The 21,903-nt window shown below is 41.4% G+C and overlaps 1 long non-coding RNA gene across 1 annotated transcript; it reads left to right on the forward strand.

The window, feature by feature from the left end:
* Positions 1-244: 244 nt before the first annotated feature.
* Positions 245-17,279, forward strand: LOC110223584 (uncharacterized). Its single transcript, XR_002328739.2, has 3 exons — positions 245-400; positions 14,215-14,362; positions 16,772-17,279. It is a non-coding gene; the product is annotated as an uncharacterized LOC110223584 (long non-coding RNA).
* Positions 17,280-21,903: the final 4,624 nt, after the last annotated feature.

Consider the following 21,903-nt stretch of genomic DNA (forward strand, 5'->3'; position numbering starts at 1 on the left):
ACAGATGACACAGAGCTAGCAGGGATAGCTGGCTAGCAAACTGAATGACAATCAGGAACTGAAACAACAACTGAAACAAACAAACAAAAAAAGGTGATAGAGATAATTGAAAAAAACGTGTGCAGCCTAAGTCCCAAAACCACTGGTGTGGGACTCTCTCCTCGTTGGTGGAGGGTCAGAGTTGAGGAGAGTGGGAGAGAGGAGAGCTCCTGTCTCTTTTGCCTCTTCAGCCTTTACTGTCAATTTGGGCTTCTGGTTCCCGTGTCAAGAGAAAAGACGGATGATGCCAATTCCACTTCAGACTGCTGAAGGAAAAGCCAGCTTGAGAGGAGCTGGCAATCTCCATCAAGTCCATATTCCCAGCTTGCTACACTAGAGACTTCAAGAAATTTTCCTTTGGGTAAGATCTAGGCCTCTCTCTCTGTCTCTGTCTGTCTGTCTGTCTGTCTCTCTCTCTCTCTTGCTAAGTTCCCTCCTTCCCGATGGAAGAACTCCTTCATTCTGTATTGTCTGGTATGTTTTCTCCTATGTATAATTTCTCTGATTTCTGTTTTGCTATTGACGAATAAATGGGTTTCTTTGCTGGTATTTGGTGGAAAGGGAGTCAAGCCTTGGTTATCAAGTTTGAGTCCTCCTCTCCCCATTAATCGCTTCTAATCAGCACTCAGAATTTTAGCTTGAACCTGAAAACCACATACTCTAGACTGACAATATTTAACAGAGCGGATAGATATAATTTCAGCCCAATACCTCCTCTCTCTGAGAGCAAAGTGGCTGCCTTTGGCCCCAACCTCCTGCTCCCCCTCCTGGCAGGAATGAAAATCTCCCTAGAAGAAGGGGTGGGGGTGGAGAAGAAGCTGGAGATGTCTGTTCGGCCTTCCTTGAAGAAACACAACAACACCCCATGCTACATGTGGGGGACAGCTTTGCTACACTTGTGTTTGGGCTCAGAAATCAGCTTCACAAGTAAAGGATTGTAGAGGCATGGCAAGATTACAGTTTTCAAATAAAAGATTCCAGGGTTTTTGTTGACTACAAGCTTAATAGAAGCCAAGGGACTGCTGTCAGTCAAAAAACAAAAACAAAAAACAAACCTAATGTGATTTAGGCTGCATATAGGCATAGTGGTCAGAATGAGGGGGCTGACAGTCCATAACCTCAGGACATTCTGCCCTGGTCAAACCCAATACAGATCATTACGTTCAGTTCTGAGCACCAGATTTTAAGATCTTGACAAAGTGAAGTGTATTCAAGGGTGGAAAAACAAGCAGGGTGAGGGCCGTTGGACTTGTCCTCACAAGATCAGTGTAGGTTTACTGGTTCCAGAATCTACTACAGGTCATTTCATTGCTCTGGGCCTCAGTTTTCTCGTCTGTAAAATGGGGTTGAACTAAATGATGTCTTCCAGATCTCAGAGTCTGTGAAACTGAAAGTGTTGAGGTAGAAAAGGAATAACTTGGGAGAAGCAGGAGGCAGTCCCTAGACCTGATAACTTGGTCCAGTCTCATTTATCCAAAAAAGGTTTTTTTGTTGCCCTTATGTTTCATTCAAAATCTCAGTTCATTCTGAGTTTTGGCCCTTCTGACACTGTTCTTACATGGTCATGCAATTCCATTCTCCCCCAACATCTCCACTTAATAGCACTTTTTTCCAATTACAACAGTCACTTTTATAATGTTTTGATTTCCAAATTTTTCTCTCTTCCTCCTCCTTACCCCCCTCCCCAAAACAGCAAGCAACCTGATATAGGTTATACATATAGAACCATATTTAGTCATGTTGTGAAATAAGAATCAGAACAAAAGGGAAAAACCATGAGAAAGAAAAAACAAAAAACAAGTGAAAATAGTATGCCCCAATTTACATTCAGACTAGATAGTTTTTCCCTGGATGTGGACAGCATTTTCCATCATGAGTCTTTTGGAATTGTCTTGGATCATTGTATTGCTGAGAAGAACTAAGTCTATCATAGTTGATCATCACATGGTGTTGCTATTACTATGTCCTGGTTCTGCTCACTTCACTCAGCATCAGTTCATGTAAGTCTTTCCAGATTTTTCTGAAATCCACCTGCTCATCATTTCTCATAGCACAATAGTATTCCATTACATTCATATACCACAACTTGTTTATCCATTCCCCAACTGATGGATATCCCCTCAATTTCTAATTCTTTGTATCACAAAAAGAGCTGCTATAAATATTTTTGTACATGTAGGTCCTTTTCCCTTTTTTTTTGATGATCTCTTTGGGATACAGACCTAGAAGTGGTATTCCTGGATTAAAGGGTATGCACATTTTTATAGCCCTTTGAGCATAGCATGCAATTCTATTCTGTACTCATTCTCTAACACCTGTCCTAGCTTTCATCTTCTACACAGACCTATATGAAATCTAAATTAGTTGATGAGTTCCCAGTGTGTCAATACCACTGTCTTTTTAAACAGCTGTCCCTTTTCTTCCTCCCCAGGATCATCTGAATTTGTGTCTTCAGAATCTCTTTTTCAAGAGCTTCCTATTCCTCTTGGCATGATTTCCCATATAGAATTTTGGGCCTACAGAGCCTTTCTCTTTGCTCTTTGAAATTGTGCTCCCAAATTTTGGATATATGTTAGACTGTATTCTGTTGTCCTTTACTTCCATGTGATATATTGTAAAATGGAATTGTCTTGTCCATCATTCCTACTTATAATAGAATCAGGTTCAGAGTAGTAGTTTCTTTTATCTGCTTCCTCAACTTTTTCAAAATTAAGTCATTATGAAAAAAAGTCAAGAATTCATCACCTGCTGTGCTTTTTTGGGAGGCGGGGAGCAAGGGGAACATAGAGAGATAGAGAGAACAAAAGAACAAGACGTCTGGACAGCTGAATTATACATACCACCATGAATCTTGTGGAGTCCCAAAAGTGTTAACTCAAAACTACACTAAGACTTTTGGGACACTCTGTATGGTGCTGCCATGGTAATTTTATGATGCTTCCCAGATTCCTCATTTATTTCCTCCTCCTGATTGGCTGGTCTGTAACATACTGCAGCTATAATATCACTTCTATTTCTCTCTCCATTGTTCCTCACCCCAATGTCCTTCACCACGTTTCTTCCATCTAGTTCCTGGATTTCCTCAATGAAGCATGCCTTCTGACTGTGCAATGTTATTATCTTTTTGATAACAAAGTATAGCCCCCTTTTGAATAAGGTATAGCCTTCTATAATCAGCTGAATCATCAGTCCCATCACATCAAGTGTCATGATACCTATGAGATTGAATTTACCTTCTTGTAGTCAGAGATTCGTCTTATTACTTATATTTTATGTATTTGTGCACAGACATCTGAGACCATGGGTTTTATTACTGGCTCTCCTCTTAGATGTTGTCTGTTGCAAAGTCCTGGTCATCTCTACTAATCTTCTTCCTATTTTTTTAGCATCTTCCACAGTATCTAAGATACACTGTCTGTAGTTTGTAGTTGTATGTAGTTTTCTTTGCTGCCCCCCTCAACTTTCAGTTTTCTTTGGCCACCACCCCCATTTTCAGACCTTGTAAGACTCCAGGAAAATATATATATAACTGGGGTCTCCCCACATGAAGAGCCTGAAGAGTCTGCTTCCACGAGAGTTGTGATGACGTGGAATCCAAAATGCGACTCCTTTGCTCACAGCATCCAATGAGAGACAAAGCTGTAAAGGGGGAAGCCTTGGGGACGCCTCCCTTCTGAGGCCATGTGGCCTCATGAAATTGGCTTTGCTTCTTAGCCTGTATGTTTGTTCTTTTCCTCAAGAAGTGACCTTTAAGGATTGACCTTTGGAACCGCACTCAGAAATAGCTCAGATAAGGACTCATCTAGCAGTCATGCCAAATCTGCATATGAACTTGGTGGCACCAATGCTGTTAGGAACTGAGCAAGTTACCACTGTCTGCCTCTGTTTCCTCAACTATGGGAGGGAAAATGGGGATAACAATAGCACCTGGCACATAGTAGGTATTTAATAAATGCTTCTTCCCTAAGTGTGAGCCTACTGTCTCCAGAGACTAAAGTGCAGTGGGAGAGTGTATTGCCAAGGTATTGAGGGGGAAATGTCTGTATTTTTATTCATGTCATATCTTTGAAGTAAATACCCCTTTATTAAAGTTAATTGATGTTCAGTGGTTAAATAAGCATTGGGGCACTAGTCACTGGCACCTAATAGCGGTGGAAACACAAGTAACGAAGGCTCAAACCAACAGCATAAGAGAAGAAAGAGTCCTTGTAGCCAGGCAGGTTCTAGGATAGCAGGCCAGAGCATACTCATTACACACATTTTTTAATGATAGTCTTTAGGTGAAGACTAGTGCAGACTAAGAAATCATCATTACTGTACCTTACGTCTTCAATGGATCTGTGATATCACTCACATGGGTACTCCCACTAATATGCAGAGCACAGATCATTCATGAATGCTCATCTTGTGACTCCTGTCCATGTCTATGTCTATGTCCATTCCAGGGAATTCACCCAACACGGCCACCTATCTTTGAAATCAAGGTCTAAGAATGCAAATCCCAATCTCAGATGCCATCTTCTTAGCCAGTTGGTCATTTCCAAAACCTGCATCTTTCTTAAACTACCAGCTATGCCCTAAGTTTTTAAATTTCATGTCCAGAACTTAATAATCCCTACCAATAATTTAGAGGTTCCTTCTAGTGATAAATATTTGTTCCCACATAAAACATTAGAAGTGGGTAATGGTGATTATATCTGACGGTCTTGGGAGGCTCTGCATCATGTCTTGGATGCACACCTTGGCAAGACAGCCAACCTCTTCATTACTTGTCAAGCCAACAAATAGCCACTTTGGTACCCTTCATCTGGGAGATGACAACCACCACTATTGGTCTTGTTGCTCTGCCCATTACTATATGAACCTTCTCCTAATGGTGCCTACCCAGTTCATTATACTTTGTACTATCCTGTGAGGGCCCAGATCGTCTCTCAATGGAAAGAGCCTATTTCTTAGCACTGAATGTCCTGTCGTCCTTCATTTTCTCCTCTGCCAACTTCCTGGCAGAGATGAGAATTTCCCTCTGATTTTACATTCGTTTTTCCCCTTTGGTGAACATCTTGAACTCTTTTAAAGAACACTTCATGACTTACTTTACTCTCAATGCCTAGCTTTAAGACTTATCCATCAATTATGGAATTAAATTGTTCATACCCTTTGACCCCTATTCCTGAAACACTCTTCCCCTTACCTCTGCCTTATAGCTTCCCTTCAAGCTCAAATGAAATCCCACCTACTCCACGAGGCCTTTCAAAGTCACCAGAGATACTAATGCTTTTGTCACACAGAGTACTTTCCTTCTACTCTCTATATAAACATATCTACCTAGCTGTTTATGTGTGGTCTCTACCCTTTAGAATTTAAGCCCCTTGAAGTCAGGAACTGTCTTTTTCCTTTTCTTTGTATCTCCAGTGCTTACCTCAGTGCCTGGGACTCAGTGCTTAAGAAATGCCTGTGGACTTGACTTAATCCAGAGGTTCCACTACTTGGATTATATTCCAAGGAGGTCACTGATAGCCAGATCTCCTTTTTTTTTTGTTTTGTTTTCACTCTAACTTATTCCTTCAGTGTATAGAGTTGCCTGTGAATCAACTCCTTGATGGATACAGACCAGCAGCTTTTCTTTGACTAGTAGCATTAAACAGTTGCCCAGGGCTCTAGAACTTAAGTGACTTGCCTAACTCACACAGCTAGTATATGTCAGGAGCAGAACTTGAACCCTCATCTTCCTAACTCAAGGCCAGCTCACTATCCACTACTCTATGATAAATCATAGAAGAGATATACAAAAATGTTCATAGCAGGATTATTTGTGATGACTGGAAATCTGGAAAAAAGACTCCTGTCCACTGATTGGAGAATGGATGAACAAATTCTGGCGCATAAATAAATATATATTATTGACTATGATGCCATAAGGAATGATTAATATTAAAAAAAATTTTAAAAATATTTTAAAAATTCAGAGAAAAATGAGACTTGTATAAAATGATAAAGAATGAAGTACAGCCAAAAGAACCATTTACTATATACAATAACAACAATGTAAGTGAAATCAACAGAAAGAAGCAATAAAACTCAACTAATGTCCCTGTTATATCTTTTCTGTTAATAATTACTATTCTATTTAAGAGGGGGGTGCTTTGTTGTTTGTTTTTATATTTTTAGGCAATTGGGGTTAAGTGACTTGCCCAGGGTCACACAGCTAGTAAGTGTCAAGTGTTTGGTCTGAGGCTGGATTTGAACTCAGGTCCTCCTGACTTCAGGACTGGTGCACTATCCACTGTGCCACCTAGCTACCCCTTTGAGGGGGGGTACTTTGTAAAGGTCTCATTTGAGTATTTGTTGGGAAGTGTCTGTCTTGTCAAAACGAAATATGTTAATATGTTTTTTTTCCATAGTCCACCCATAAGGAATAGAGTACCTATACATTCAAGTAACTCTTCCCATGGGGGAGGGGGGAAATCAGTATGAGGGGATTACTGACCACTTTACCTGTAGATAGAATTAGTTGCCTTCCCTCTCTCACCTCTAACTCTCCCATACTCCTGTTGGGGTGTGGAAAGGGATAGTGTGCATGAGATGTCATGAGGCTAATATACCATTAGGAAGATTCCTATAACTTACTGTTGCTTTTAAATGTATTAGTCTTCCTCCTGCAGCCGCCACCACCACCATGGAGCGATGGACAATGTGGAGAGAGGTTTTATGGAGACAGCTTCTTCATCGTGGTTGGGGGCAGCTGATGGAGAGGAAGTTTAATAAAGTGGTAACTTTCCTCTCCCTCGCCTCTCAGACCCTCGTCAATATTGACCTTGGCTTTTTATACAATTAAGGCCAAGGGCAATCATATCACAGACCAGGGAACATAAGGGAGAATATCTCAAGGCACTGGAGGCTGGGGGATATGACAATGGTAGATTGTTGCATGGTATGATGGGACCTTTGCCAAATCATGTATGTCCCTGGGTTTCAGCTGCCTCATTTATAAAAAGGAAAGTAACACCTTACTTAGAGAGGCAGCCTGGTATGGTAGAGTGGTATAGTGCTGGCCTTAGAGTCAAGAACAATAATAATAATAATAATAATAATAATAACAATAATAATGCACTTATATAGCATTTTAAGGTTTGCAAAACACTTGTTAGCAAATGTTATCTCTTAGTATTATGTGTTGTTTTGTTTGTTCAGTCTTTTCAATCGTGTTCGACTCTTTGTGACCCAATTTGAGGTTTTCTTGGCAGAGATAATGGAGTGGTTTGCCATTTTCTTCTCCAGCTCATTTTATAGATGAGGAAACTGAGACAGACAGGGGTAACTGACTTGTCCAGGGTCACACAACTAGTAAGTATCTGAGGCTGTATTTGAACTCAGAAACATGAGTCTTCCTGACTTTAGATGTAGCACTCAGGGGTTGGGAACCTGTGGCCTTCTAGGTCCTCAGGTGCAGCCTTTTGACTGTATCCAAGTTTTACAGAACAAGGCCACAGGTTCCCCACCCCTGAATCCACTTGCCACCTAGCTGATATACATATATGCATGTATACATATGTGTCATGTTATGTTATATATTCTCATATAATATAACATTAACATAAAATATTATATGTTCCAATCTAATGCCAGTATTATACCATGTGGCAATCTTAGTGCCCTAAACAACCAATCTTCTAAGATTCTAAATTGCCAAATACTTGCTAATTTGCATCAGTAAGGGTAGTTTCCTCACTGGAAATTTCCTACATGGATAAATTCATAGAAACAGATTAAAAAACAAACAAACCCTAACACCTTATCTGCATAAAGGGAAGGGATTGGACAAGATGATCTCTTGAGATCTCTTCCAACTCAGAACTATGACTCTGTAATTCTTGCCATGCATCACCGGAAGTGTGGTGATTGGAAGATTCTGGATTCTCTCTGACCCTGAGGGAGGCAGACTATGACGGATTCTGTTGGAGGAAATGTCTTTTTATTTGGATATCTTTACTTGCAGCTTTTTCATATACAATAATTCTATTTATAGCAGAATTCTAAAAAATTGCTGAATTCATTTGAGGGAATTTATTTAGAAGAAAAACAGTATTTCTGTATTGTGGGGAAATTGCTTTTATTCTCACTGGTGGACCAGGCAATGGTTTTTTAACTAGAGGGGATGGGATGGTCCAGCAAGATGGAGAGGCGCATGGCACTCTAGGCAGTGTGTTTATGTGTGTGCACAAGCATGCATGTGTATGCACCATATGTGTGTTTTGCTATGTCTGTCTCTTGCTCTCTTTCATCCTCTCTCAATCTGTCTCCCTTCATCTGTCCATCTGACTGTTCCCGACTCTCTTGGGCTTTGTCTTTTTTTTCAGCATAGGCCCAGCACAGGACTGGGACATTGGGAGAGAAGTTGTCTCACACCTCTGAAATCAGAATACTCTTCTCGACCTCCCCAGCGCCACACACACACACACACACACACACACACACTCACGCACCATGTTTCCTCCCCTGATTGTCCCTCAAAATCTCCCAGGCCCAGCCTGGGGCTGCTGACTGTTACCATAGCAATGGCAGGGCTGGAAGTGTTCCCAGCTCCCTCAGGCCAATGAGCTATGCTGCTATCCTGGCCCGCACAGACTAGGGGATGGGGCTCCTTCCAGGTATACCCCGATCACAGGGACTTAGAGAATACAGGCAGAAAGTCGGAGACAAAAAAGAGAAACAGAAAAACAAAGAGCTGGAGAGTGGGACACAAAGAGACAGTACAGACACATAGAGACAAAGAAACGCAGGCACAGATCAATACACAGATCCAAAAAACAATGCTAGACAATAACAGAGACGGAGGCAGTGATAAAGTGAGAGACCAAGGCTAAGACAGAAACAAAGAAAGGCATAAAAACAAAGTGGAATATAGACATTGGGAGAGAGACGCACAAAAAGCAAAGACAAAGACTCAAATGCAGAAAAAAAACCAATGCCCAGAAATGGAAAGAACAGAGGAAAGAGACTGAGAGACAAGTCCCTGCTCTGTAGGTGACCAATATTTTCTGTTGTGCTCATTTACTTCTCATTCCTTATCTTACTTCCTCTAAAATTGCCCTCTCCCAGAGCTGTAACTAGTCATTTTTATGCTGAGGCAAATTCAGCTGAGCTGCGGCAGGCAGAGAACATTTTACTTAGGGTGGATATAGTCCCACCAGATACCCACAAAGCCTGACCCCTGATTCCCAGTGTGAAGCCAGATGGGAATGGTGGTAGGTGAAGGCAGGTCCCATGAGAGGGACCCCACTGTGACAGGGCAGCAGTGACAGGGGCAAGAGACTTGACTTTGGAGTCAGAGGCCCTGGGTTCTAAACCTGCCTCTAATGCTAACTCCCCTTATGAATTTGGGCAAGCCACCTAACTTCCCCAAGTCTCAGTTCCCACAACTATAAAATGAGGGGGTTAGACTCTAGATCTGGATGTGGGGTCTGTGATTTTTAAACCTATGTCCCTGGGGATGGTGCCTTGCCCTGGGCAAGGAGTTGGAAACAGCCTTGCGGTGCAGAGCAGGAAAGTGTGGAGACCAAAAGGCACAGAAAGAGAGTAGGCCAGAGGACAACCACAAAAAAGAAATATACACATTTAATGTGACAAAGTCTAAGTCAACCCAGTTACATCTCACTAACTACAGCTCTGTACTCTGGAGTTCCTGGAAAAGGAAATGTAAACCGCTCCAGTATCTTTGCCAAGAAAACCCAAAATGGGGTCACCAAGAGTCAGACACCACCGAAACCTCTGAACGGGGAGACTTTACGATTCACTCCCTTCTCACTTCCCTCTTCAGTTCAATGTTCTCTTCTTTATTCCACCCACTGGATTATTCCTAAATCAATCCCTATCCCACTCTCTTACATTCTAACCGAGAAAACAATACATAAAAAGCTGAAAACTGAGGTGGGGGTGGGGGTGGGGAAGAGAAGTTACCTGAGTTTCATAAAGAAAGTCAAGAGTCAGGCATGGATCTCAGACAGGAACAGACAGGCCTGGACACTTTCCTGAAAATGGAGGTTCTGGAAGGAAATGGCCAATCAGAAGAAGGGGCTAAGGGGATAGAAGGATTTTCCAGCATGAGATAGAATGTCGAGGGGAAGGGATCTTCCAGGATGAGAAAGCTGCTGGGACATATAGAGAAAGGAGTCAAATAAGTTGGGAGTGGATCCAGAAGGTAATGCAGGAGTGTGGAGGTAAGAACCAGACACAGATGAGATGAATGATGAGGCTTAAGGTGAGACAAAGGGACAGCCAAGGTCAGGGCTTTGTGATGAGCTGTGAACACATAGGGGTTTAAAGTTCTGAATGAGAAGAGATGACTACCCAGAGGTCAATCAACAAACATTTATTAGGTACCTATCATCAAGGCGTTTACGTTCCAACACGGAAGAAAACATAAATATATAGAAAGACATGCAAAAGACAAAGCAAACACAAGGTAACTTTGGGGGTGTGTGGGTGTAGAGGAACACATTAGCAGCTAGGAGGACCAGGAAAGGTCTCCTGCTGAAAATTATGCTTGGCAGAAACCAAATTCCAAAAGGCAGAGGTGAAGAGGGAATGTATTCCAAGCATGGCGGGGAGAGCCATGGCAAAGGCACGAAATGAGAGATGGAGTGCTATGTGAGGAACAGCAAATGGGACAGCATAACTGGACCTTAAGAGTGCATGAAGGCCCCAACTGATAAATGGTCAAAGGATATGAACGGGTAGTTCTCAGATGAAGAAATTAAAGCCATCTGTAGTCATACGGAAAAATGCTCTAAATCACTATTGATTAGAGAAATGCAAATCAAAACAACGCTGAGGTACCACATCACTGCTATCAGATTGGCCAACATGACAAAACAGGAAAATGATAAATGTTGGAGAAGATGTGGGAAAATTAGAACACTAGTGCATTGTTGGTGGAGTTGTGAAGTGATCCAACCATTCTGGAGAGCAATTTGGAACTATGCTCAGTTCTACTCCTTCTAGGTCTGTATCCCAAAGAGATCATAAAAATGGGAAAAGGACCCACATGTACAAAAATATTTATAGCAGCTCTTTTTGTGGTGGCAAAGAATTGGAAATTGAGGGGATGCCCATCAATTGAGGAATGGTTGAGCAAGTTGTGGTATATGAATGTAATGGAATACTACTGTGCTATAAGAAATGATGAGCAGGCAGACATCAGAAAAACCTGGAAAGACTTGTATGGATTGATTCTGAGTGAAGTGAGCAGAACCAGGAGAACGGTGTACACAGTAATAGTCACCTTGTGTGATGACTAACTTTGATAGACTTAGCCCTTTGCAGCAATGCAAGGATCTAAGACATCTCCAGAGGCTTCATGATGGAAAATGCTATCCACATCCAAAGAAAGACCTATGGAGTTTGAATGCAGATAGAAGCATACTATTTGCTATTTTTTCCTTCTGTTTTGTTTTGTTTCCTCTTTCCGGTGGTTCCTCCTTTTGGTTGTAATTCTTCCTTACAACATGACTAATGTGAAAATATGTTTAATAGGAATGTATATGTATAGCCTATATCAGATTGCACGCTGTCTTGGTGAGGGAGGGGGAGAAAAATTTAAAACTCAAAAGCTTATGGAAGTGATTGTTAATCAATCAAAAGAAATTAATTTAAAAAAAGAAATCAGAGGTCAGTACAACAAATCTCTAGGCCTTTGTTGGTGGAAACTGATAGACTCTATGCTCTGCTAAAAAAAAAGCCTTCAAAAAATCTCACTGTTTTCTGTGTTAGTATGAGTTATTGTATTCCAAATAAATGACCAATAGTGAATTACAAAGAAAGGTGTGGAGGGGGCAGTAATCTATAATAAGACTGGAAAGGTAGGCTGGGGGCCTTGTCATGAAGGCTAAACAGAGGGCTTACAGAAACTTGAGGTTAAATGGGACAGGAGTGGAGGGGAGGGGAGACCTGAAATAGATATGTGTACTAGGAAAATCACATGACTACATGGAGACGGGAATGGAGAGGGCAGAGACCGAAAGCTGGGACACCAATTTTGGAAACTAGAGGTGATAAAGAGGGCATATACTCGGGCAGTGCTGCCAAACAAAAAAAATGGGGGCCACTAACCCATGCATAAGGATCTCTGTGGGTTGTGTGTCGACTCAGAAAAACCTATTACCTGTTTTGTTGTATTTTTATTTATTTTGTTAAATATTTTCCAATCAAATTTTAATGTGGTTCAGGACATACTTAGTAGGGTTGGGGCTGCATGTCTGACACCTCTATACCAGAGTGTTGGCTGTATGAGTAGCAAGAAGAGGATATATGTGAGGCGTGTTACAGAGTTAGAAAGGATAAGATTTGGCATCCATTAGATATATGGGATGAGAGCGAAGAGTTGAGAAAAGACACTGATGTTGTGAACCTGGATGACTGGAAAGGCAATAGTGCCTCAACAGAAATAGAGAATCTCCAAAAAGGGCTCTGTTTGGGGTGAATAACTGACAATAATAATGGTAGCTAGCATGTATAGAGCACTTACTATGTACTAGGCACTATGCAAAGAGCTTTACAATTATTATCTCATTTAATCTTCACAACAACCCTGGGAGGTAGGTGCTATTATCATCTCCATTTTACAGATGAGAAAATTGAGATACAGGTTAAATGACTTGTCTGAGGCTGGATTTGAACTCTGGTGTTCCCAGTGTCAGCCTTAGCACTCAGCAGACAGCTGCAAGTTCTGTTTTGGACGTGCTGAGTTTGAGATGCCTATGGGGCAGCCAGTTCTAAACGTTCTGAAGGCAGTTGGTGATGCAGGATTGAAGCTCTGTAGAAAGACTAGAGTTAAGGGCAGCTAGGTGGTGCAGTGGATAGAGCACTGGCCCTGGATTCAGGAGGTCCTAAATTCAAATCCGGACTCAGACACTGGACACTTACTAGCTGTGTGACCCTGGCAAGTCACTTACAACCCTATTGCTTAGCGGAAAAAAAAAAAAGAGACAGAGACTAGTGTTAGACATTTAGATCTGGGCAGGAGTATGCTGGAGCTAGCTTGAACTTGCCGATTATTAAAATGTCAACATATTTCTACCTTGGAAATTGACAAACACTACAAATCAGGGTTTGATTTATTATTTTGTTGATTGCCTAGACTTAAGAAAGTAATGGAGAAAATGTTAGTGATGCAGAGTAAACATAAAAGTGTGTCATGGGTACATTTTCTCCCCCATATAGCTGGTTGTTAAACATTTACCAGCACATGCTAGGTCTGATTGTCATTTTCATAGAGATGAGAATAAAATCCATGGAAACTGATGTGGTCATAAAGTAAAAATGTTAGAATAGAGGTTCTTAATCTGGGGTCTGAAAACTTGTTTTTCTAAAATATTTTGATAATTGTATTTCAACATAATTGGTTTCCTTTGTAATCATGTATTTTATGTATTTAAAAACCTTATTCTAAGGAGTCCATAGGTTTCATCGATCTACCAAAGGGGACCATAACAAAAAAGCTGAAGAATCCCTGATTTAGAGAAAAGAGAAGAGGGCTCGGGACAGAGGTACACACAGTTAGGCAGCATGATATGCTGAAGATCCAGCAGAAGAGAATGAGGAGCAGTCAGAGAAGTAGGAGGAGAACCAGGAGAGAACAGTGTCACCCAAACCCAGAGAGAGTACAGAGATGTCAATAGTGCTCAATGCTGCAGGGAAGTTGAGTGGAGGCCATTAGATGGGGCAATTAAGAGTCCACTGATAACGTGCAATGAAGAAGTTTCTATTGCATGGAGAGGTAAGCAACCAGAATGTAGGGGGTTTAGAAGAGAGTGAGAGGAAGCAAAGGCACCATGGAGTTTGGATGAGAGAGGGATTTGAGACACAACACAATAGCTGGAGCTGTCAGGATCTAGTAAGAAGTTTTTTGTGCTTGGTGGTGGTTGTTTTGTTTTGTTTTTTAAAGGTTGGTCTTGGGCATCTTTAGAGGCAGCTTGGAAGGAACCAGGTCAGTGAGCCCTTCGTTTGGTGGCTTATTGAGAAAAATAACTTATTTCTGTTTTTAGGCATAACCCAGGTAGCAAAACTCCATCTTCCTGGTTCAGTCTTGACTGGGTTTCCCTGAAAATAATTATCTGTAAGGCTGTATTCAGTTCCTGGGAATATCTGAATTTTTTTTCCCCTACCTGCTCTTCCTAGGTATTAATTCAGTTTCCCTTCAAGCATTTGAAGATGGAGCTAATTTAATACAAGACAAGATTGTTGGGATTCCTACAGTTTCTGGCTTACTCAGGAACTCCTTCTGCCTAGCCAGCTCAAGAGTGCTAATAGCCCCCACAACCCCTTGGTAAGTCTTGTATATCTTCTTCTTCCCTGAGAGTGCCATATCACTCTCCACTACATCTGTGTTTCAGGCCCATGGCATTATGGAAACAGACGTTCATCTTCTTTTATAAAGAGCCCAATTCTCTTTGCAAAGGACTTGAATCCTTCCCTATCTGAGCATATATATTATATGAGGTTGGTGACCATGGCGGCCAAAGTCTACAGAATCTCTGGCCAAGGGAAGTTCCGTTCCTGACATCAATGTAATGATTTCCCATCCTAAAGGTGTCCCTGAAGCCTTGAGGAGTACCTCTGAGGGTTTTTTAATGTCCTAATCATTCTTGGCCCTTTTACTTATTAAGTGCCCCTGTGTGGACAGTACACATGGAATATTCAAAATGTTTTCATGTGTCCTTGAGTGGCATGGAAGTGAGGTTGCAGTTAGGAACTCTGGTGTCATTACTCATGGTCTGAGCTCCACTATTGTCCTTCTCAAGTTAAGGTGAAGGCACTGGGTAGGCCACAAGACAAGTGCCTTAGTACCGCAATGGCTTGGACTGCTATACTTGTTCTTATCAGCAGTTATAGGACTTGGCGATTTCACAAAAAAAAAAAAAGACACCAGTAATGTATAAAATAGTTCTTTTATTAATCATGCATTTTAACTCACACAAGGAGAAGCCCAAGTCCTAAAACAAATATCTTGGGGTACATGCAGTGGGGGAAGAAGGGTTTGAGCTAAAGATAAAGATTTGGGGTAAATTAGGTCTCATTTATTAGAGTAAATGGATGCAATTAGATCTAGATTCAACGGGGCCCCAGAAGGTGGGGGATAGATTGGCGATAGTGGACATAACTGGGCCTCCGTTGCCAAAACATCTGGTGAAATGGTTCTTAGGCTATGAGAGAAGTAGTAAAGGGGTCAGCGCTGGTCCTTCAGAGAGGTTATTCTCAGTACACACCTTGGTAGCCCCAGCTTCATCAAGCTGTCACTCCTTATTCATGCAGCTGTCACTAGAGGATGCCTGGATTATATTCACCTTCACACCAGGGCAGCTCACTGAGGCAGTCAAAGGTTTGGGGTTTCATACAGAACCTTCTCCATCAGGAACATCTGGTTGATTTCCTATCTCTGATATCACAAGCAGGGAGATGGTGTAGGTATTGGTCAGTGAATCAAATAGGGAGTATAAGAATGGTGAATGACGTTTTCAGAAAATAGCAGGGTGAGGGTGTTAGGCAGGAAGAAGGAGTCTGCATGTCCAGTGTCCACAGTAAAGACAGCCCCCCACAAATAATCTTTATGAGTCAGAGAGGCCCATAAGCTTCAGATTTTTTTTTTTAGTTTTTTGGCCTCATAGCTCTTCAGCTCAGTTAGTCTGCACAGGGAGCTAAGCCTTTGAGGAAGAACTGGGTCAGAATCACAGAGGGAAAAGATCCCCTTGGTTGTAAGGCAGAGAGTCTCCCTGCCTAAAGGACTGAGGCTGGCCTGGCTATCAAAGCATCTAGGAAAGGCAGGAAGAGCCAGACTGAAAGAGACTTGCTCAGCACAGTGAGAGAATTCAGGGTCTGAGATGCAAATTGGAAATTTGAGGTCCAATCTCTGCCTTTGGAATTGAGGTCTGGAATGAAAAGTGAATAGATTTTTCCCTACCATGAACAATCCACCCCAAGAACCACTTATGGCTACTAAGTGGATTTTGGCTCTGGCTGCTATTCAACAGGTAAAAAGTACAGAATCGTTCAATTATAGAACTGCAGTTGAAAGGGAATGCAGAGTTCATTTTAGCATAACCACCAACCCCCCCCCAAAAAAAATCTTTTCTACCACATCCTGTACAAGTGAATATTAAGCTTCTGCTTAAAGATCCTTAATAACAAAGAACTCACTACTTCACTTAAATTTGTTAGGAAGCTTATCTCTATGTTAAGCTGAAATTTGCTTTCCTGTAGCTTTCAACTATTGGTTGGAACTATTTGCTTTCTAGAGTTAAATAGGACAAATTTAATTCATTTTCTGTATCTTTCAAATACCTGACATCTATCACCTCTTAGTCTTCTCTTCAAGATAAAAGCCCCTTTAGCTGATCCCAAGATAGCAAGATTTCAGTCACTTCAGTATCCTGATCACTTACAGACTGCATCTTGTCCTTGTCCTTTCTAAAATTGGCATCTAAAGTGTTCCAGCTTCAGTTTAGGGCAGAATTCAATGGAACTATCACTTCCCATATTTTGAACTCTGCATTTCTATTAACACAATCTAAGAATGAATTATTCTTTTGGCTGCCACATCCCAGTGACTCATTATCAACTTAAAGTCCACCAAGATTCCAAGGCTTTTCTACTGTCATCTAGCCATGTCTACTTTTTGGTATTTAAGTGTTTTAACATACATTTTGAATCTAAAATTGTGCATTTATTATCTTCCTAGATTTGCCCCATTCTTCCAGTCTCCTGAGACGTTCCTATATCCTGATTCCGCCAACTAGCGTGCCTATCTTTGGGTCATCCAAAATTTTGTAAGCATGCTCTATCTATGCCTCCATATAAGTCACTGAAGAATGTTGAGCACAACAGAAACAAAAATAGTTTCATGATACTTCACTAGAGACCTACCTCTAGGTCGGCATCAATTCATTAACCAACACTCTTTACATCTAGTGGACCACACCTAATTGTACTATTATTTATTCCAAATATCTCCATCTTGTCCACTAGGATATGAGATTTTTGTTGAATGCCTTGATCAAATTCAGATATATTCTATGTCCATGAGCAGAACTAGAGACCTCAGTGATAAAAGCAACTTCTGTATCTTGCCACTTTCCTACTATGTCTATGATATTCTCCTCATCTATTAGTCTAATAACTAAAAAAAAAAAAGGGAGGGGGAGATTAGGTTATTCTGGAATAAATAAAATTGTTCTTGACCTATGGCAGGTACTGGGGATCATCTTCTCCCTTTTTAAGTGTTCATAAAACACCCCTTTATAATCATCCAATCTAAAATTTTAGCAGGAACTGAATGGCATGGTTTCAGAGTCCATTCTTAAAATCTATTTGGCCCATCCAAAGAAAGAACTATGGAATCTAAATGCAGATCAAAGCATACTATTTGCTATTTTTTTCTCTTCTGTTGAGTTTTGTTTCCTCTTTCTGGTGGTTCCTCCTATTGGTTCTAATTTTTATTTACAACATCACTAATCTGAAAATACTAGTTTAATAAGAATGTATATATATAGCCTATATCAGATTGGGCACTGTCCTGGGGAAGGTGGTGGGGAGAAAGGGGAAGAAAAATTTTAAACTCAAAAGCATATAGAAGTGATTGTTGATAAATCAAAATAAATTAATTTTTTAAAAAATCTATGTGGCCCAAAATTACCTCCCAGAAGAGCAGATATCCAATGAATTCTCCTCTTTTTCTGGTTCTGTGAAGGAGTTCCAACACCAACAGGCAGAGGGGAACCTAACAGGTCCACTGATCTCAAGGGCAGGAGAGGCCAGGACAGTGTTTTTTACCTCGTATCTGTTCACTGGAGTCTCAGTTTCACATCCCTAAAATTCAATCAGTTCAGTTGTTTCCGTTATGTCCAACTCTTCATAACCCCTTTTGGGGTTTTCTTGGCAAAGAAACTGGAGCAGTTTGCCATTTCCTTCTCCAGCTCATTTTACAGATGAGGAAACTGAGGCAAACAGGGTTAAGTGAGTTGCCCAGGGTCATGCAGGTAGTATGCGAGGCCAGATTTGAACTCAGGAACATGAGTCTTCCTGATTTCAGGCCTGGTACTCTACCCACTGTGCCACCTAGCTGCCCTCATCCCTAAGAAGCTCCCTACTGCTCATGAACATGGTTTGAGTGGAGTTAAAGTAAAACCCACCAAACTGTTACCAACTTTATGGGGAAAATTGCCCATTTTCCCCCAGTACCTACCAATCTCTCCCAGAGAAGAATTCTCAGACCAGTGACAACGAAAAGAGGCACGAACCAAAATGTTGCCTGAGGTCAGAGAGGGAAGGTAGATCTGACTAGAGATCAGAGGCTCTATGGGGAAGGTGGCATTTGAACTGACTTTTTAAGAATGGATAGGGAGGACATTCCAGGCATATGTTCTCAAACTTTGACAGCATGAATACGTGGAGGTGAGAAAGTATAGGGCATCTTTCCTGTCCAGGAAAAAGGATAGTCCAGTTTGGCCAAAGCTTTTAATGCATGGAGGAAAGTAATGCAAAATAAAGCCAAGAAGGCAATGTAATCCTAGATTGGGAAAGGCACTGTATGCCAGGCAAAGGGATGTGAACTTTACTTAGTAGGCAATAATGAGTCACTGAATATTTCTGAGCAGACAACGTGAAAAGATCTTCAGAGAATGATTATTTTGGCTGAGGTATGAAAATTAGACTGGAGAGCACAGAAAATGGAAGTGGAAAGGCCTGTGAGACTGTCGGTCCTCCAAGAAGATGATAATAAGGGCTAGTCCGAGGGTAGTGCCTGGAAAAGACAGGCAGAGAATAAATGGGAAATATTTTGCAGAGGTGACTATAAGCTCCTTGAAAGCAGGTGGGCTGTCTTTTTCCTCTTTTTGTATACACAGCTTAGCCAGCATTATGTGCCTGGCACATAGTAGATGCTTACTGTTTGATTACTGATTGAGGTGGAATCAACAGAACTTGGTGCCTGGTTATGAGAAATGTGAGCTACCGAAGAGTCAAAAATAAGATTTTAAACATGGAAAACTAGATGCCACTGACAGAGATAATAAAGAGCAGCAGGCTTAGAGGCTAAGCTTGGGTTTGGGATGCATTGTTTGAGGTGCTGCAGGTCATCCAGATAAAATATTCCATACAGTCAGCTGGAGAGGTAGCCTTGGAGCATAAAAGCCAGAGATATAGACAAATATGAGTCACCTGCTTAGATGTGACAGTCAAAGCTGTAAGAGGGAATTAATTTGCCAAGAGAGCATAGAAAGAGGAGGGCCAAAGACAGAGCCTTGAGGACCACTGACCCTCAGGGATCATGAAGAGAAGGAGCAGCTGGCAGAAACACAGGAGTGGTCAGAGCAGTAGGAGGAACACCAGGAATATGATCTCTAAAGCCAAAAGAGGAGGAGTGGTCACTGAGGATAAGAACTGAGAGGGGGGAGGGAAGAAGGGTAGGCCAAAGGATTAGATTTGGCAATTAGAAGAAAACTGATACCCTCTGAGAGACCACCTTCACTTTAGAAAGGCAGAGTGCATAAGGATGAAAGAGTAGGTGATAAGGAAACAGGTAACAGCACAGACAACTTTTTCTAAGAGGTTTAGCAGTGAAAAGAAAGAGACCACCATTCAGAAGAGAGACAAAAGACTCTATAGTAGGGACCAGACAAAGGAAGCAAGGAACATTCGTTGAGATTTTATCAATCTCTACATGGATATATCACCCTTTTTTGAAGCAATTTCATTATTGTTCTGTGGCAGCTCTGTGGTAAGGGGTAGAACAGATAGTGTGGCAAACATGGATTGTTCAACAATTGCCTATGGAACTGAGTTGTTACTGGCTTAAGTGATGATGACTGGTGACTAGGGGATGGAGAGATACTGACTAGAGGCCAGTTACCTTGTTAGTCTTGAGGGCCATCATGGAATCAACTAATACTTGTAAGTTTTCACTGGCTGTGGAAGAAGGAGGGCAGGAAGAAAGAAGATGTTCCAAAAAAAAGATACCACTTAGCCAAAAAAAGATTATTTTATCAAAAAGGAAAATGACTTTTATTATTGCCTCACATGAAGCCAAGGGGCATGTAGGTAAGAGGTTGTCTACATCTTGGGTAAAGATCATTCCTCTTACAAACTTAAGGATGCTTAAGCATAGTTTTGCCTTGAGCTCTGAAGGGGATAGAGATTATGAACTGGACCTTTGATTTTACCAAACTACATAAGGATTCCTGAGGCCCACATATTGGCTTAGAAAATCTCGTATTAATATTTTCTATGTTCTATTGTAATTTTATTTGTTGAATATTTCCCATTTACATTTTAATCTGGTTCTGGCCACTTTTATGCTCCAAGCCTGCCTCTCCAGCTAGCTACAGAATATTTCCATCTGGATAACTTACAGCACACTCCACTGCTATGGGCTTCCTGTTTTGACACCTCTGGGCTATAGCAGAGAGAGATTAAGTCATTTGCCCAAGGGTCACATACCCGTTTAGTCAGAACTGGAACTTGAACCCACTTGTGATCTTGAGGTCTGCTCGCTATCCACATTATGCTAGGCTTCCTCTTGGTCTCTGAAACTATGGTCGTGCTGGGATAGGTATGTGAGCTCATGCCCCAGTCCTAATCACCTATCAAGCTAGTAGCGCTGCCACCCTAGGCTGACCTAGTTCTGCTACCTAACTTCAGGTGACAGGGGATTGATAGCAGTGGGTCAGAGAGGGGTCTCATTCTGAAGTCTTCTTTACCTCATGAGGACCTCACGACCACATGCCAGAGCTCTGGCGAACTTAGATGTCAGACTCTTGAATTGGCTTTTCCTGATTCCAGGTGTAGAACTTGGACAGAAAATAACACATGGATGTCTTGCAAGGAGCAGCAGAAGGATCAGTCTTCCTTCTCTGCTTCTTCACATTCCACACATTTATCTCTTCTCATTTCTCCATCTGTACCACAGCAATTAGTAACTCCTCTTATACATAGAGAGGAAGTAATGAAAAGTCAGGCCTGAATTTAAATTCTAGTTGTGACCCAATGAGCCTGTTTCCCCATCTCGAAAAATGGGGATAATATTTGCACTATCTCCTTCACAGAGTTGCTGCAAGAAATATAAAAGTGCTATACAAATGTGTTGTTATTATATAGTACTTCCCTCAAGTGCTAAACAGGTGTCCTGAATAAGCTGGACTAATGTAGGCTCTTTTACTGGCTTGCTAGAAAATCAAGTCCTTTATTCTGCTCTGGGGTCCACAAGGCAGCATGTGGATGATAATGTCACTTAGATTCCAAAAGTCCCTCAAGGAAGTTAGGAAAACCAGATCCTTGAGTTCTCTAGAGAAAGGATAGCTATTTTCTGAGACCAGGGTATACAGTCTTGGTCCTGAGGGATAGGCACTGGCATCTCTCCTAGATATTTATTTATGCCCTAACAGCCAGCCAATCCAAAACACCTCTTCTCTCCAAGCAATTCTATTACCAGCAGCTTTGCCAGGCAAGTAAGTACCTTGGCAACCACTGGTGGGTTTACTGTTTGTTCATTTGCTGCCTCCATATTTCTGGAGTTTATACTGGGGACAGTCCCATGCAATTCCAGCACTGGTCTTTCCAGACCATGGAGTAATGTTTTTGTTTCATTTTGTTTCAACCATTAAATACACCAATCAGCTGGCCCTTCATCTCCCTGGTACAAATCCTACCTGCTCTAGCTTGTGTCAAGGGAGTCACTATTGCTCTACCCCCAGAGGTAATTATCATTCCAATACTTTATATTTAGCATAAAACATCGCTCCAACGATCAATTTTCTATTTCTTTTTAACTTGAGAATATAGGCAGGGAAGATAGTTAAGGGGGTAATAAAGATGGTT

Source organism: Phascolarctos cinereus, unplaced genomic scaffold (genome assembly GCF_003287225.1).
Source record: "Phascolarctos cinereus isolate Bilbo 61053 unplaced genomic scaffold, phaCin_HiC Scaffold_3;HRSCAF=262, whole genome shotgun sequence".
NCBI lineage: Eukaryota > Metazoa > Chordata > Mammalia > Diprotodontia > Phascolarctidae > Phascolarctos > Phascolarctos cinereus.